General features: G+C 43.1%; 1 protein-coding gene across 1 annotated transcript in view; it reads right to left on the bottom strand.

The window, feature by feature from the left end:
• Positions 1 to 2,836, bottom strand: part of drd3 (dopamine receptor D3) — a 57,714-nt gene extending 54,878 nt beyond the window's left edge. Inside the window, exon 1 of the mRNA XM_046290830.1 lies at positions 2,276 to 2,836. The gene's annotated coding sequence lies outside the window, so the exon portion shown is untranslated. The remainder of the gene's footprint in view (positions 1 to 2,275) is intronic.
• Between the last annotated feature and the right edge of the window lie 15,960 nt (positions 2,837 to 18,796).

Here is an 18,796-nt window from a genome sequence, read left to right as displayed (position 1 = left end):
AACTTCACCATGCTCCAAGAGATACTCAGCGTCTGTTGCTTGTTTTTTTACACATCTACCAATCGGTGCCCTTCTTTGCAAGGCATTGAAAAAAACTCCCTGGTGTTTGTGGTTGAATCTGTGTTTGAAATTCAGTACTCAATTGAGAGACCTTACAGATAACCGTATGTGTGGGGTACAGAGATGGGGTAGTTATTAAAAAAGAATGTTAACCACTGTTATTGAACATGGAATGAGTCCATGCAATTCATTATGTGACTTGTTCAGCAAATTTTTACACCTGAACTTATTTAGGCTTGCCGTAACAAAGAGGCTGAATACTTATTGACTCAAGAACTTTCTGTTTTTATTTTTCTATTAATTTCAAAACGATTCTACAAACAAAATACCACTTTTACATTATGGGGTGTTGTGTGTAGATCAGTGACAAACAATCTCATTGAATCAATTTTAATAACACAACAAAATATGGAAAAAGTAAAGGCGTGTGAATATTTTCCGAAGGCACTGTATATTCTTGATTCTCTCATGCTCTATCTTCTCTCTATCCCTGTTTATTCCTTGATCCTGTCTAGTCCTTGACCCTGTCTAGTATTTGATGCTGTCAAGTCCTCCTGTCTAGTCCTTGACCCTGTCTAGTCCTTGACCCAGTCTAATCCTTGATCCTGTCTAGTCCTTGACCCTGTCTAGTCTTTGATGCTGTCAAGTCCTCCTGTCTAGTCCTTGACCCTGTCTAGTCCTTGACCCAGTCTAATCCTTGACCCTGTCTAGTCCTGGATCCTGTCAAGTCCTTGACCCTGTCTGTTACTGGATCCTGTATAGTCATTGCTCCTGTCTAGTCATTGATCATGCCTGGTCCTGGATCCTGTCTAGTCCTGGATCCTGTCTAGTCCCCCTGTCTAGTCCTTGACCCGATCTAGTTCTTGACTCAGTCTAGTCCTTGATCCTGTCTAGTTATTGAGCCTATGCAGTGATAGAACAGACCCAAACAGAGTCTACAGGGAGAGATATCTTCCATCTGCATGGAGATATGATGAATTACGAGTGATCGTGGTGACTGGTGCTGCACACTTGCTGCCCTCGGATAATAAACACCTCTATCACTGGACCCGGGAACGACAATGCAGCGTGGGTCTACATGCGTTGAAGACAGGGGAAAAAGACACAAATGTTTTGGCAGAGTGTGACTGTGTCTCTTTCTCACACACACACACACACACGCACGCACGCACGCACGCACGCACGCACGCACGCACGCACGCACGCACGCACGCACGCACGCACGCACACACACACACACACACACACACACACACACACACACACACACACACACACACACACACACACACACACACACACACACACACACACACACACACACACACACACACACACACACACACACACACACACACACACACACACACACACACACACACACACACACACACACACACACACACACACATGTACGTGCTTTGGAACAGGTAGTGCTTGTTTGTCCTGTTGATGGCTCAGGTTGTGCTGAAGGTGCCAATATACTTGAACATGAAATAAAAAAACAGCTCCCTCAGACAACCCCCACACACCGCCAAAACAAACTACCAAAACATATTTTCACATGAGAAAAATAACTGGACTGACAACAAATGTATTCATCCATGATTGCATTGCTAATAGGCATTCCATATGTAAGCTGGTAATTAAAAACAACAGTGCTACTATTTATCCAGATAGCCTATCACAATTATCACTGAAATGTGCAGTTATCATTTCAAATCGCTTTGGCTGTCCAAATCAATTTGGAGATGCTGTCTTACACATGCAGTTCTGATAAATCCTCCCTGCTGTCAGGACATCCTCATTTGCATGCGGAAGCCTCTTATGCACTCCTCATAGGATAAATTACAGTCGAACCCATCAAATTCCGCGCGAAAGGTTGCCTACCTACCCCTTCCGTATGTCTCTCTTGAGATTGGGGTCAGTCCCTGACACCTAAACCACATGTGACGAGCCAACATGCATGGCCAAAGGATATGGCCAAATGTACCATACTTAATAAAACATGGGTAATAGTCGGCATAAAGTGAAAAAAATCAGGAAAGTCATACATCAAGCAGGCTGGGCTAGAATAAATAAACACCTAAATAAATGCTGGATGTAAAACGGTTAAATGCATCAGAATAAAACTCGGCAGGCGACAATAACAGTTCCAACTTGTATTTAAACCTGTCATGTTTATTATGTGTGCGCCACAAACAGACAGTCCTACCTGTTAGGCTGTTTCAGCGCAGGATGCATGAGGTGCCATCGTGGAATCCGTCCGTTGGAAGGTAAAAGTTGTCCGGACTGTTTTTATCAGCTCTAACTGCACCCAGAGCTGTGGGGTGCCCATTGTCCACGCGCTCTGAGTCAGAGCCGCGAAACTCATTTAATGCACAAGACTAGAGATACTCACATTCTCCGTTTTTCCCTTCCTTGAGTTATTCTAGCAAAGCCACTGGTTCACTTGACTTGAGTTGCGCTGAAGCATCTCGGAACGCGATAGAGCCATTTAGTCTCGATGAAAATGAGCTTCAAGTGTAACGATTACACTATGCGTGGTGGTGGTGCATCTACCTTGTCACACAAGGCCTATCTGTTCAAGCAGATTTACAATCTATATTCGTTTTGTTTGGCTAGTGGGAGTGAAGAGAAAAGTTATACATTTACAAAGGCCTATGGGCATAAACCAAAGTGGCCTACATTCATAATTATCGGTCAAATGCCCACGTATTATTAGATGGAAATGTATGACATAGCCTCCGAATTTTCAATTACCGAGACCCTGTTATTTTTTAGGGGAAGAGCACTTGAGGACGGTCAAATCTAGTGACGAGCTCGGAAGATATTTATTGCACGGCGCGACACCGGTGATGCTGCGCATTAACGAGCAGGTCTTAAAATACACCCTTCTGAGACAGACTCCCGTCAATAACAACGTGTAGTCGACAAGGTGAGAAGTTGGTTGTGCGTGAGCTATAAGTTGTTATGGTATTTTTATATATATATTTTAAAAAATGCCCTCCAGCGTGCAGATTAATTTAAAACACCCAAATAAATCTTCACAGGCTGTGAGTAGTAACTGGGCAGAGAGGAAATCCGTTTCATATTAGGATGAAGCTGACTAAGTAATAACTTCAATTCGTCATTCCTTACGACAAATTACAAGTCGGTGAGTTCATTTACAGTGGTATAATTGTCTATGTGTTCTTGAGGATTATTGCCCATTTGACCATGATTATCAGAGGAAAACTATTTGCGCCTGTGAGTCTCTGTGAAGGCGCATCTATACCTGTCTTACATCTATACCTGTCTTACACACAGGGATGGAGTGAATACTTCCTGTAGTGCCATTTCTTTAGGTACCAGGTCGCAAAAAAACAAGTTAATGAAGTCAGCATTTCTCAAACAAAGTTTGTACCGACAGATGTAGTCTATTATTAGATTATAAAATATGCATAAAATACATCCTCCAATTGCAACGTTTGCCCACACATATTGCCTCAAATAAATAGTTTATGTTTAATAACCTCAAACAGAAAATTATGCATACCTAATTTCAAAATAAGCTATCATCACTGTCAATCGTGAATAATGATTGACTTTTTACAGGTTGAATCATGAAGATGTCAGTGATCTTGAGGTGGTAGCTCTAGAAAGAGTCCTCGAGTTCCGGATTTACAATTCCAAGTTGGATGAAAGTTCAAAACTTATTTTCCCAGTTGTAGCTCTTTTTCCAGAGTTCCCAGTTGTCTTGAACTCACAAAAGTCAACGTTTGCAGAGTTAACAGTTGTTTTGAGCGTGGCACAAATCATGCTTCATTGACAGCATGGCCAATTTTGAATGTTTATCATTTTAAACTAGGAAAAGAGACCCTTCATCTTAGACTTGGGACCACATTGCCACTCCACAGAATAGCAGGCTAATGATTGTTTTTCAATGCTTGCAGTTAGCCACTAATTCCCTCCAAACCACTCATTGTAGAATTTACGATTTCCAACTTGTTGTTTAATGTTTTTGCCCAATGGCCAATGAGCACCAATACGTTTTATCTATAATTTATTTTCATTATTTCTCTTCATATGGCAAGGATTAAAAAGGATTTGCCAGTAGATTGTCGACTCTGATTCATGATGATGACTGCTAGCTAAGATTTTGAAAGTACGATTTTGACATGATCAGTCCAATCAAAGCTACTGTGGATCTGACTTTAGTGAGTTCAAGACAAGTGGGAACTCTGGGAAAACGAGCTACGACTGGGAAAATACGTTTTGAACCTTCTTGGATGGGCAGTTCCAATGTAACTCTATTTCATCACCAAAGGGGCTTGAATTTTCTAGCTCTACCCTAAGACTTGGCGGTGACGTAATGTCCCCATGAGTGACAGAACACTGAGCCAATCACAGCGCAATGCAATTTTCTACTGGCTTGCAAACTGATATGTGACACGTATTAATGGCAAAATAACATGCAAAACAGGCATGTTGTTTTTTTTAGCAAAAAATGTGATGCTCAAAATGACGGGTCACTACTTTGTGTATACTGATTAGTCATTATGTGATCGTGCAGGACATTGACGGGTCACTACTTTGTATATACTGATGAGTCATTATGTGATCGTGCAGGACATTGACGGGTCACTACTTTGTATATACTGATGAGTCATTATGTGATCGTGCAGGACATTGACGGGTCACTACTTTGTATATACTGATTAGTCATGATGTGATCGTGCAGGACATTGACGGGTCACTACTTTGTATATACTGATGAGTCATTATGTGATCGTGCAGGACATTGACGGGTCACTACTTTGTATATACTGATGAGTCATTATGTGATCGTGCAGGACATTGACGGGTCACTACTTTGTATATACTGATGAGTCATGATGTGATCGTGCAGGACATTGACGGGTCACTACTTTGTATATACTGATGAGTCATTATGTGATCGTGCAGGACATTGACGGGTCACTACTTTGTATATACTGATTAGTCATGATGTGATCGTGCAGGACATTGACGGGTCACTACTTTGTATATACTGATGAGTCATGATGTGATCGTGCAGGACATTGACGGGTCACTACTTTGTATATACTGATGAGTCATTATGTGATCGTGCAGGACATTGACGGGTCACTACTTTGTATATACTGATTAGTCATGATGTGATCGTGCAGGACATTGACGGGTCACTACTTTGTATATACTGATGAGTCATTATGTGATCGTGCAGGACATTGACGGGTCACTACTTTGTATATACTGATTAGTCATTATGTGATCGTGCAGGACATTGACGGGTCACTACTTTGTGTATACTGATTAGTCATTATGTGATCGTGCAGGACATTGACGGGTCACTACTTTGTATATACTGATGAGTCATTATGTGATCGTGCAGGACATTGACGGGTCACTACTTTGTATATACTGATGAGTCATTATGTGATCGTGCAGGACATTGACGGGTCACTACTTTGTATATACTGATGAGTCATTATGTATTCGTGCAGGACATTGACGGGTCACTACTTTGTATATACTGATGAGTCATGATGTGATCGTGCAGGACATTGACGGGTCACTACTTTGTATATACTGATGAGTCATTATGTGATCGTGCAGGACATTGATTCACCTTCAGAAATAATTTTCCGGAAATATTTTTTTATCAGCTGTGTTCTCAAATTGAAAAAGTGCTGCAGGAGCACTACACCCCTGCCTTCCATACATTTATGATAATACCTGATCCATATAGGCAACGGTGTCACGTATACTCCCTCTCTGGCCTCTAGGTCATCAGGCTGCTGATTATCCCGCACACCTATCGCCATCGTCTTATGACACTCACCTGGACTCCATCACCTCCTTGATTATCTTCCCCATATCTGTCCCTCCCCTTGGCTCTTTCCTCAGGTGTTATTGACTCTGTTTTCATGTCGGTGCATTGTTTGTGTTTCGTGTTCATTGTTTCTTGTATTTATTGAAACATTCACTCCTTGAACTTGCTTCCCGACTCTCAGCGCTGGGAACATGAGAGAGAAGTGGCCAACCCATTAATATGACCCGACAGTCCCAGTGTGTAAAGGCCAAGGTCTGTTCAGGTCATACAGAACAAAGTACCTAGCAACAGTATTACTTTATGGAGCAGATAACTCACCCCAAAACCGCTTTTATCATAAGTATGTCAGATGTTTCCATGGCTCTTACAGTCAATGATCTCAATCGAACCGGATTCCTTAATAAACACCATCTGTCCAGTAAATCTCGCTATGCATTGTAAAAAATCAGCAGGCTTCAAACACAAATTAATGGGCATGGGAAAGATTGGCAGAATCAAATTATTTTCAGAGGCCATTTGTCTTACTCCAGATCTACTCTTCTATAGCCTCCTGCTGCACACCAGTGGTCTATGAGGGGGAGGCAATGTGAGAGAAACAGGAGCAAAGGAAAGAGGAGAGAGATAATTGCAAAAGGCATTTTAGGATCTAGAGCCATATACACACTTGGAAAGAGATAGTATTGATATTTGCACCAGAAGAGGCTGGTGAGGTGTGGAAAGCACATAACAATGGATGGAATGGTATCCAACACGTGGAAAACCAGGTGTTTGATGTGTTTGATACCATTCCGTTCATTCTGTTCCAGCCATTACTGAGCCTTTCCTCCCCATTTAAAGTGCCACCAGCCACCACTGAGTTGCACCTTATTAAAATCCAAGACACGTACTGTAGACTATCAGCTCCCAATGCAAAGAGAGAGAAAGAGAGGCAAAGAGAGACAGGATCTCCTCAAACATTGTGTTAGCAGCAGCTCTGTGTCAACTATCACTTGTACAGATTAGCAGGGGACTGTGTGGGAATGAAAGGCTCAATCCACAGACAGAACTGTCACCAGCCTCTATCCTGACCCCCTTCCAGCGGGGACAGACTACTACCATGCCCTTGAAATGGTGGATTATGACCTCCCTATACACCCTGTTCTAGCCCCCAGTAAAAATCACACTCACTCTCTTTTTCAGCAGTGTAGTTAGTAAACATTATAAGGGGAGGGGGGTCATACTTTCTACTGTACTGTCATTGGCTGGCAGACATTAAATTATATGGGGGAGAGAGAGAAAGAGCTGGGAGCAGCTTTCCTACTGAATGAGGGATGCATAGACCTTGAGCTGACCCTGTGCTTGGCAGCTGTTTAGATATCTGGCTGTTACTCACAGGCGCCATGCCTGTCAACATAATGTAAGTTTGAACAGCATCAATGGCCGTAAAACACTCACCTCAGGGACCCTCATAAACAGCAACAATATAATTCATTAAGAAGAACATTATTATTAGTGGAGATGATAAAGTAACTGTCCAGTCTTTCCAGATTTTTTATCAAATATGAGCTATAATTAATTACAATAAGTTAAATACTTTTTCCCTCCACAAATGGGGAATTTAAAAAAAAAAGGCTTTTCTGTGTTGGAATGGTGTGGGTGTACCCCAACAACAGAATTAATGGTGTGGGCGTACCCCAACAACAGAATTAATGGTGTGGGCGTACCCCAACAACATAATTAATAGTGTGGGCGTACCCCAACAACATAATTAATGGTGTGGGCGTACCCCAACAAGAGAATTAATGGTGTGGGCGTACCCCAACAACAGAATTAATGGTGTGGGCGTACCCCAACAAGAGAATTAATGGTGTGGGCGTACCCCAACAACAGAATTAATGGTGTGGGCGTACCCAAACAACAGAATTAATGGTGTGGACGTACCCCAACAACAGAATTAAGGGTGTGGGAGTACCCCAACAACAGAATTAATGGTGTGGGCGTACCCCAACAACATAATTAATGGTGTGGGTGTACCCCAACAACAGAATTAATGGTGTGGGCGTACCCCAACAAGAGAATTAATGGTGTGGGCGTACCCCAACAACAGAATTAATGGTGTGGGCGTACCCCAACAACAGAATTAATGGTGTGGACGTACCCCAACAACAGAATTAAGGGTGTGGGCGTACCCCAAAAACAGAATGAATGGTGTGGGCATGCCCCAAAAACAGAATGAATGGTGTGGGCATAACCCAACAATATAATTAATGGTGTGGGTGTACCCCAACAAAAGAATTAATGGTGTGGGCGTACCCTAACAACATAATTAATGGTGTGGGCGTACCCCAACAACATAATTAATGGTGTGGGCGTACCCCAACAACATAATTAATGGTGTGGGCGTACCCCAACAACAGAATTAATGGTGTGGGCGTACCCCAACAACAGAATTAATGGTGTGGGTGTACCCCAACAACAGAATTAATGGTGTGGGCGTACCCCAACAAGAGAATTAATGGTGTGGGCGTACCCCAACAACAGAATTAATGGTGTGGGCGTACCCAAACAACAGAATTAATGGTGTGGACGTACCCCAACAACAGAATTAAGGGTGTGGGCGTACCCCAACAACAGAATTAATGGTGTGGGCGTACCCCAACAACATAATTAATGGTGTGGGTGTACCCCAACAACAGAATTAATGGTGTGGGCGTACCCCAACAAGAGAATTAATGGTGTGGGCGTACCCCAACAACAGAATTAATGGTGTGGGCGTACCCCAACAACAGAATTAATGGTGTGGACGTACCCCAAAAACAGAATGAATGGTGTGGGCATGCCCCAAAAACAGAATGAATGGTGTGGGCATAACCCAACAATATAATTAATGGTGTGGGCATGCCCCAACAACAGAATTAATGGTGTGGGCGTACCCCAACAACAGAATTAATGGTGTGGGCATGCCCAATAACAGAATGAATGGTGTGGGCATGCCCCAACAACAGAATTAATGGTGTGGGCGTACCCCAACAACAGAATTAATGGTGTGGGCATGCCCAATAACAGAATGAATGGTGTGGGCATGCCCCAACAACAGAATTAATGGTGTGGGCGTACCCCAACAACAGAATTAATGGTGTGGGCGTACCCCAACAACAGAATTAATGGTGTGGGCGTACCCCAACAACAGAATTAATGGTGTGGACGTACCCCAACAACAGAATTAAGGGTGTGGGCGTACCCCAAAAACAGAATGAATGGTGTGGGCATGCCCCAAAAACAGAATGAATGGTGTGGGCATAACCCAACAATATAATTAATGGTGTGGGCATGCCCCAACAACAGAATTAATGGTGTGGGCGTACCCCAACAACAGAATTAATGGTGTGGGCATGCCCAATAACAGAATGAATGGTGTGGGCATGCCCCAACAACAGAATTAATGGTGTGGGCGTACCCCAACAACAGAATTAATGGTGTGGGCATGCCCAATAACAGAATGAATGGTGTGGGCATGCCCCAACAACAGAATTAATGGTGTGGGCGTACCCCAACAACAGAATTAATGGTGTGGGCATGCCCAATAACAGAATGAATGGTGTGGGCATGCCCCAACAACAGAATTAATGGTGTGGGCGTACCCCAACAACAGAATTAATGGTGTGGGCATGCCCAACAATATAATTAATGGTGTGGGCATGCCCAACAACAGAATTAATGGTGTGGGCATGCCCAACAACAGAATTAATGGTGTGGGCATGCCCAGCAACAGAATTAATGGTGTGGGCGTACCACAACAATATAATTAATGGTGTGGGCATGCCCAACAACATAATTAATGGTGTGGGCGTACCCCTACAATATAATTAATGGTGTGGGCGTACCTCAAAAACAGAGTGAATGGTGTGGGCATAACCCAACAACAGAATTAATGGTGCAAGCAACTTCAGCACAAGATCTGTTTGTTGAGAACTTCAGGAAATGGGTTTCCATGGCTGAGCAGCCGCACACAAACCTAAAGTCACCATGCGTAATGCAAAGCGTCGGCTGGAGTGGTGTAAATCTTGCCACCTTTGGACTCTTGAGCAGTGGAAATCCGTTCTTTAGAGTGAAGCATCACGCTTCACCAACTGGCAGTCCGATGGACAAATGTGGGTTTGCCGGATGCCTGGAGAACGCTACCTGCCCGAATGTATAGTGCCCACTGTAAAGTTTGGTGCAGGAGGAATAATGGTCTATGGTCTTCATGCTTCAGGCTAGACCCCTTAGTTCCAGTGAAGGTATAATAATAATGATAATAATAATGACATTCTAGATGATTCTGTGCTTCCAACTTGGTGGCAAAGTTGGGGAATGCCCTTTCCTTTTTCAATGTGACATTGCCCCGTGCACAAAGCAAGGTCCTTTCAGAAATGGTTTGTCAAGATCCGTGTGGAAGAACTTGACTGGCCTGCACAGAGACCTGACCTCAACCCCAATTACCTTTGGGATGAATTGGAACACCGACAAATCACCCAACATCAATGCCCGACCTCACTAATGCTCTTGTGGCTGAATGGAAGCAAGTCCCTGCAGCAATGTGACAATATCTAGTGGAAAGCCTTCCCATAAGAGTGGAGGCTGTTATAGCAGAAAAGGGGGAGGACCAAGTCCATATTAATGCTCATGATTTTGGAATGAAATGTTTGACGAGCAGGTGTCCACATACTTTTGACCATGTAGTGTGCTAAAAGCTATGGGCTACATAAAACACTGCTGCCATCTTGTGGCTGAACAGGTAAATTGCAAACAGTTTCACTTCATTGTTTTGATGACGGTAAGTGCACACTAACTTTGTGCACCTGCGCCGCTGTTAATTGTTTATGTTGCGTATCAAGTGTAAAATGCATATAATTTTTTTTAAAATGGTAATACAACCATAAAAATAATTCATATTTAATTAAAAGTCTCATGATCATGCCTATCACAGGTCTGTGAAACCAGAGTGCATTTCAACCAAATATTTCACTTCTATTTCAGCCGATATGAGGTATGGATACTGAAAAAACAATTTCAAGTAAGTGAATTTCATAGATAACTGAGGTCAATCATTCAGGAACAGTAATGGAATACTCAAAATAATATTTCTGTGTAGATGTGTGTTTCCATATGCCTTTTGGTTTTCTGGTACTGTGCTCAGACTTGAGGAGTTATAGGGGGCTATATCAGAACTCAGATTGAGGCTTCATGTTATGGATGTGAAACGACTCACTTTCCCTCATGTGCGGCCCAATCACTGTACCCCCCTCCCCCTTGGTAGGTCCGAGCCCTAGGAGAGAGTGGAGGAGGAGAGAGGGAGGAGGAGCGAGGGAGGGAGGGGGAGATAAAAATGAAGGTGAGAGAGGGAGAGGGGGATCTTTCAGGTGTCTTTCAGTGTGAATATGTCCACATTAATGTACCCCATTAAGGTAAACCAGGTAGGTGGAGGTGTGTTATACATGTTGAAGCTCAATTGTCGGACGATGGCCAGAGCTAAACATAACCTTAACCCTTAACCGTAACCCTAAGCCCAAACACCTCAACCTTAACGTTAACCCTAATTCTAAACCTAACCCTTAACCTAACCCCCAAGCCTAAAATAGTATTTAATATCACATGCACATGCACATAGTATCACATGCGCAGAATACAACCGTGAAGCATTACAGTGAAATGCTTACTTTACAAGCCCTTAACCAACAAAGCTTGAAGAAGTTTTAAGAAAAAAAGTATTAAGTAAAAAATATCAAATTTAAGTATCAAATAATTAAAAAGCAGCAGTAAAATAACAGTAGTGAGGCTATATACAGGGGGTACCGGTACAGAGTCAACGTGCGAAGTAATTGAGGTAACATGCACATGTAGGAAGAGTTAGAGTGACTATACATAGATAATAAACAGAGAATTGCAGCAGCGTAAAAGAGGGATGTGGGTAGCCCTTTAATTAGCTGTTCAGGATTCTTATAGCTTGGGGGGGTAGAAGCTGTTAAAAAGACTTTTGGACCTAGACTTGGCGCTCCGGTACCGCTTGCCATGCGGTAGCAGAGAGAACAGTCTATGACAAGGGTGGCTGGGGTCTATGACCATTTTTAAGCCCTTCCTCTGACACTGCCTGGTATAGAGATCCTGGATGGCAGGAAGCTTGGCCCCAGTGATGTACTGGCCCGTAATCACTACCCTCTGTAGTGCCGTGTTGTTGGAGGCTGATCAGTTGCCATACAGCCTTCGATGGTGTAGCTGTAGAACCTTTTAAGGATCTGAGGACCCATGCCAAATCTTTTCAGTCTCCTGAGGGGGAATAGACTTTGTCGTGCCCTCTTCACGACTGTCTTCGTGTGTTTGGACCATGATAGTTTGTTGGTGATGTGGACACCAAGGAACTTGAAGCTCTCAACCTGCTCCACTACAGCCCCATCGATGAGAATGGGGGCATGCTCGGTCCTCCTTTTCCTGTAGTCCACAATCATCTCCTTTGTCTTGATCACGTTGAGGGAGAGGTTGTTGTCCTGGCACCACACGGCCAGGTCACTGACCTCCTCCATATTGGCTGTGTCATCGTTACTGTTGATCAGGCCTACCACTGTTGATGATGGTGTTGGAGCCATGCCTGGCCATGCAGTCTTGAGTGAACAGGGAGTACAGGAGGGGACTGAGCACGCACCCCTGAGGGGCCCCCGTGTTGAGGATCAGTGTAGCGGATGTGTCGTTACCTACCCTTACCACTGGGGGCGGCCCATCAGGAAGTCCAGGATTCAGTTGCAGAGGAGGGTGTTTAGTCCCAGGGTCCTTAGCTTAGTGATGAGTTTTGAGGGCACTATGGTGTTGATCGCTGAGCTGCAGTTAATGATGATAATGATTCTCTCATAGGTGTTCCTTTTGTCCAGGTGGGAAAGGGCAGTGTTGAGTGCAATAGAGATTGCATCATCTGTGGATATGTTGGGGTGGTATACAAATTGGAGTGGGTCTAGGGTTTCTAGGATAATGGTGTTGATGTGAGCCATGACCAGCCTTTCAAAGCACTTCATGGCTACAGACGTGAGTGGTATGGGTCGGTAGTCATTTAGGCCGATTACCTTAGTGTTCTTGGGCACAGGGACTATGGTGGTCTGCTTGAAACATATTACTATTACAGACTCAGCCAGGGACAGGTTGAAAATGTCAGTGAAGACACTTGCCAGTTGGTCAGCGCATGCTCAGAGTACACGTCCTGGTAATCCGTCTGGCCCTGAGGCCTTGTGAATATTGACCTGTTTACAGTTCTTACTCACATCGGCTACAGAGAGGATGATCACACAGTCATTCGGAACAGCTGATGCTCACATGCAGGCTTTAGTGTAACTTGCCTCGAAATGAGCATAGAAGTAATTTAGCTCGTCTGCTAGGCTCGTTTCACTGGGCAGCTCTCGGCTGTGCTTCCCTTTGTAGTCTGTAATAGTTTGCAGGCCCTGCCACATCCTACGAGCGTAGGAGCAGGTGTAGTACGATTCAATTTTAGTCCTGTATTGACGCTTTGAATGTTTGATGGTTTGTCAGAGGACATAGCGAGATTCCTTATAAGCTTCCAGGTTAGAGTCCCGCTCCTTGAAAGTGGCAGCTCTACCCTTTAGCTCAGTGCGGATGTTGCCTGTAATCCATAGCTTCTGGTTGGGGTATTACGTACAGTCACTGTGGGAACGACGTCATCGATGCACTTATAGATGTAGCCAGTGACTGATGTGGTGTACTCCTCAATGCCATCGGATAAATCCAGGAACATATTCTAGTCTGCGCTAGCAAAACAGTCCTGTAGCTTAGCATCTGCTTCATCTGACCACTTTCTTATTGACTGAGTCACTGGTGCTTCCTGCTTTAGTTTTTGCTTGTAAGCAGGAATCAGGAGGATTATGGTCAGATTTGCCAAATGGATGGCGAGGGAGAGCTTTTTATGCGTCTCTGTGTGTGGAGGCGGCCACTAGTAGCGCCGCCTCTGGATGAGCGTTTTCCTGTTTGTTTATGGCCGTATACATCTCATTGAGTGAGGTCTTAGTGCCAGCATTGGTTTGTGGTGGTATATAGACAGCTACAAAAAATACAAATGAAAACTCTTGGTAAATAGTGTGTTCTACAGCGTATCATGAGATACTCTACCTCAGGTGAGCAAAACCTTGAGACTTCCATAGATTTTGTTTACCAGCTGTTGTTTACTAATATACATAGACCGCCACCCCTTGTCTTACCAGATGCTGCTGTTCTATCCTGCCGAAAAAGCTTCAAACCTGCCTGCTGTATGTTATTCATGTCGTCGTTCAGCCACGACTTGGTGAAACATAAGATATTACCGTTTTTAATGTCCTGTTGGTAGTATTTACGTGACCGTAGTTTCTCTATTTTATTATCGATTGATTGTACGATGGCTAATAGGACCGATGGTAAAGGTAGATTACCCTCTCAGCGACGGATCCTTACAAGACACTTCGAACTTCGTCCCCGATATCTCCGTCTCTTTCTACTGCGAATGACGGGGATGAGGGGCTTGTTGGTCATCTGAAGTAAATCCTTCCCGTCCTACTCGTTAAAGAAAAAGTATTCATCCAGTACGGGATGAGTCATCACTGTCCTGATATCTAGAAGCTCTTTTCGGCCATAAGACATGGTGGCAGAGACATTACGTACAAAGTAAGTTACAAATAACACAAAGAAACAATAGTACAATTGGTGACTGGTGACCTTTGTTTAAGTCAGTCATAACAATTAGGCTAACCAGCCAACCTTCATCAGCCTATGTTATAATTTTTGCTATTCCAGGTGAGCATTTAAAACCAAGAGAATGGTATGGAGTATGTTATGGAGCCATATGGAGAATGTTAGGTAGCATGTTATGGAGCCATATGGAGAATGTTAGGTAGCATGTTATGGAGCCATATCGAGAATGTTATGTAGCATGTTATAGAGCCATATGGAGAATGTTAAGGAGAATGTTATGGAGTATGTTATGGAGCCATATGGAGAATGTTATGGAGCATGTTAAGGAGCGATATGGAGAATGTTATGGAGCATGTTATAGAGCCATATGGAGAATGTTATGGAGCATGTTATGGAGCATGTTATAGAGCCATATGGAGAATGTTATGGAGCATGTTATAGAGCCATATGGAGAATGTTAAGGATAATGTTATGGAGCATATTATGGAGCCATATGGAGAATGTTATGGAGCATGTTATGGAGCATGTTAAGGAGCATGTTATAGAGTCATATGGAGAATGTTAAGGAGAATGTTATGGAGCCATATGGAGAATGTGATGGAGCATGTTATGGAGCCATATGGAGAATGTTATGGAGCATGTTATGGAGCATGTTAAGGAGCCATATCGAGAATGTTATGGAGCATGTTATGGAGCATGTTATGGAGCCCTATGGAGAATGTTATGGAGCATGTTGTGGAGCCATATGGAGAATGTTATGGAGCATGTTATGGAGCCATATGGAGAATGTTATGGAGCCATATGGAGAATGTTATGGAGCATGTTATAGAGCCATATGGAGAATGTTATGGAGCATGTTGTGGAGCATGTTATGCAGCTATATGGAGAATGTTATGGAGCCATATGGAGAATGTTATGGAGCCATATGGAGAATGTTATAGAGAATGTTATAGAGCCATATGGAGAATGTTATGGAGTATGTTATAGAGCCATATGGAGAATGTTATGGAGCATGTTATGGAGCCATATGGAGAATGTTATGGAGCATGTTATGGAGTATGTTATGGAGCCATATGGAGAATGTTATGGAGCATGTTAAGGAGCGATATGGAGATTGTTATGGAGCATGTTATAGAGCCATATGGAGAATGTTATGGAGCATGTTAAAGAGCCATATGGAGAATGTTATGGAGCATGTTATGGAGCATGTTATTGAGCCATAGGGAGAATGTTAAGGAGAATGTTATGGAGCATATTATGGAGCCAAATGGAGAATGTTATGGAGCATGTTATGGAGCATGTTATAGAGTCATATGGAGAATGTTTAGGAGAATGTTATGGAGCCATATGGAGAATGTGATGGAGCATGTTATGGAGCCATATCGAGAATGTTATGGAGCATGTTATGGAGCATGTTATGGAGCCCTATGGAGAATGTTATGGAGCATGTTGTGGAGCCATATCGAGAATGTTATGGAGCATGTTATGGAGCCATATGGAGAATGTTATGGAGCCATATGGAGAATGTTATGGAGCATGTTATGGAGCATGTTATGAAGCCATTTTGAGAATGTTATGGAGCATGTTATGGAGAATGTTATGGAGCATGTTATGGAGCATGTTATGCAGCCATATGGAGAATGTTATGGAGCATGTTATGGAGCATTTTATGCAGCCATAGGGAGAATGTTATGGAGCATGTTATAGAGCCATATGGAGAATGTTATGGAGAATGTTATGGAGCATGTTATGGAGCCCTATGGAGAATGTTATGGAGCATGTTGTGGAGCCATATCGAGAATGTTATGGAGCATGTTATGGAGCCATATGGAGAATGTTATGGAGCCATATGGAGAATGTTATGGAGCATGTTATGGAGCATGTTATGGAGCATGTTATGCAGGTGAATGAGGACCCAAAAGCGACTTAACGAAAACAGAGTCTTTATTCCAGTCTTAGACAAAAGCGATAATCCTGGATATATCTAGGTGAAAGCAAAAACAGGAAAACTGAAATCCACTCGTCAGTAGAGAGGAATGACTGGTGACGCGACCACAGACTGCAGGTCGCTTCGGGAAGGCACCGGCCGTAGCTGACATTGACACCTGCTCACACGCAGCATCTGTAGAAGGCAAAAACTCGACGGAACAAGAACACAGCCCAGCACACATCAAACAATGATCCGACAAGGACAGAAGCGGAAAACAGAGGGAGAAATAGGGACTCTAATCAGAGGGCAAAATAGGGGACAGGTGTGAAAGAGTAAATGAGGTAGTTAGGAGAATGAGGAACAGCTGGGAGCAGGAACGGAACGATAGAGAGAGAGAGAGAGAGAGAGAGGGAGAGAGGGAGGGGGAGAGAGAGGGATAGAAAGAGGGAAAGAACCTAATAAGACCAGCAGGGGGAAACGAACAGAAGGGGAAGCACAAGGACAAGACATGACAATATATGACAAAACATGACAGAGCATGTTATGCAGCCATATGGAGAATGTTATGGAGCATGTTATGGAGCATGTTATGGAGCCATATGGAGAATGTTATGGAGCATGTTATGGAGCATGTTATGAAGCCATTTCGAGAATGTTATGGAGCATGTTATGGAGAATGTTATGGAGCATGTTATGGAGCATGTTATGCAGCCATATGGAGAATGTTATGGAGCATGTTATAGAGCCATATGGAGAATGTTATGGAGCATGTTATGGAGCATTTTATGCAGCCATATGGAGAATGTTATGGAGCATGTTATGGAGCCATATGGAGAATGTTATGGAGAATGTTATGGAGCATGTTATGGAGCCATATGGAGAATGTTAAGGAGAATGTTATGGAGCATGTTATGGAGCCATATGGAGAATGTTATGGAGAATGTTATGGAGCATGTTGTGGAGACATATCGAGAATGTTATGGAGCATGTTATGGAGCCATATGGAGAATGTTATGGAGCATGTTATGGAGCATGTTATGAAGCCATTTCGAGAATGTTATGGAGCATGTTATGGAGAATGTTATGGAGCATGTTATGGAGCATGTTATGGAGCATGTTATGCAGCCATATGGAGAATGTTATGGAGCATGTTATGGAGCATTTTATGCAGCCATATGGAGAATGTTATGGAGCATGTTATGGAGCCATATGGAGAATGTTATGGAGCATGTTATGGAGAATGTTATGGAGCCATATGGAGAATGTTATGGAGCATATTATGGAGTATGTTAAGGAGCATGTTATGGAGAATGTTATGGAGCATGTTAAGGAGCCATATCGAGAATGTTATGGAGCATGTTATGGAGAATTATGGAGCCATATGGAGAATGTTATGGAGCATGTTATGGAGCCATATGGAGAATGTTATGGAGCATGTTATGGAATATGTTATGGAACCATATGGAGAATGTTATGGATTATGTTATAGAGCCATATGGAGAATGTTATGGAGCATGTTATGGAGCGATATGGAGAATGTTATGGAGCCATATGGAGAATGTTATGGAGCAATATCGAGAATGTTATGGAGAATGTTATAGAGCCATGTGGAGAATGTTATGGAGCATGTTATGGAGCCATATCGAGAATGTTATGGAGCATGTTATGGAGCATGTTATGGAGCCATATCGAGAATGTTATGGAGCATGTTATGGAGAATGTTATGTAGCCATATGGAGAATGTTATGGAGCATGTTATGTAGCCATATGGAGAATGTTATGGAGCATGTTATGGAGCATGTTATGGAGCCATATGTAGAATGTTATGGAGCATGTTAAGGAGCATGTTATAGAGCCATATGGAGAATGTTAAGGAGAATATATTACACCATGTAATGGGGAAACATGTTTTCATGTTGCACAGATTTTAGTGTTCTCATTAAATGTTTTTAATATTTATGTATATCAACAATTTATAGTTGGTGCCGGCTGGAGTGATGTAAAGGTCACCGCCATTCGCTGGAGCAGTAGAAACGTTCTCTGGAGTGATTAATCACGCATCACCATCTGGCAGTGCGATGGACTAATCTGGGTTTGGTGGATTCCAGGAGGATGCTACCTGACCGAATGCATAGTGCCCACTGTAAAATTTGGTGGAGGAGGAATAATGCTCTGGGGCTGTTTTTCATGGTTCGGGCTAGGTCCCTTAGTTCCAGTGAAGGGAAATCTTAACTCTACAGCATACAATGACATTCTAGACAATTATGTGCACCCAAACAGTTTGGGGAAGG

The sequence above is a fragment of the Oncorhynchus gorbuscha genome, linkage group LG12 (assembly GCF_021184085.1).
Source record: "Oncorhynchus gorbuscha isolate QuinsamMale2020 ecotype Even-year linkage group LG12, OgorEven_v1.0, whole genome shotgun sequence".
NCBI lineage: Eukaryota > Metazoa > Chordata > Actinopteri > Salmoniformes > Salmonidae > Oncorhynchus > Oncorhynchus gorbuscha.
The sequence above is the reverse complement of the archived record's forward strand: the minus strand, read 5'-3'. Positions and strand labels throughout refer to the sequence as shown.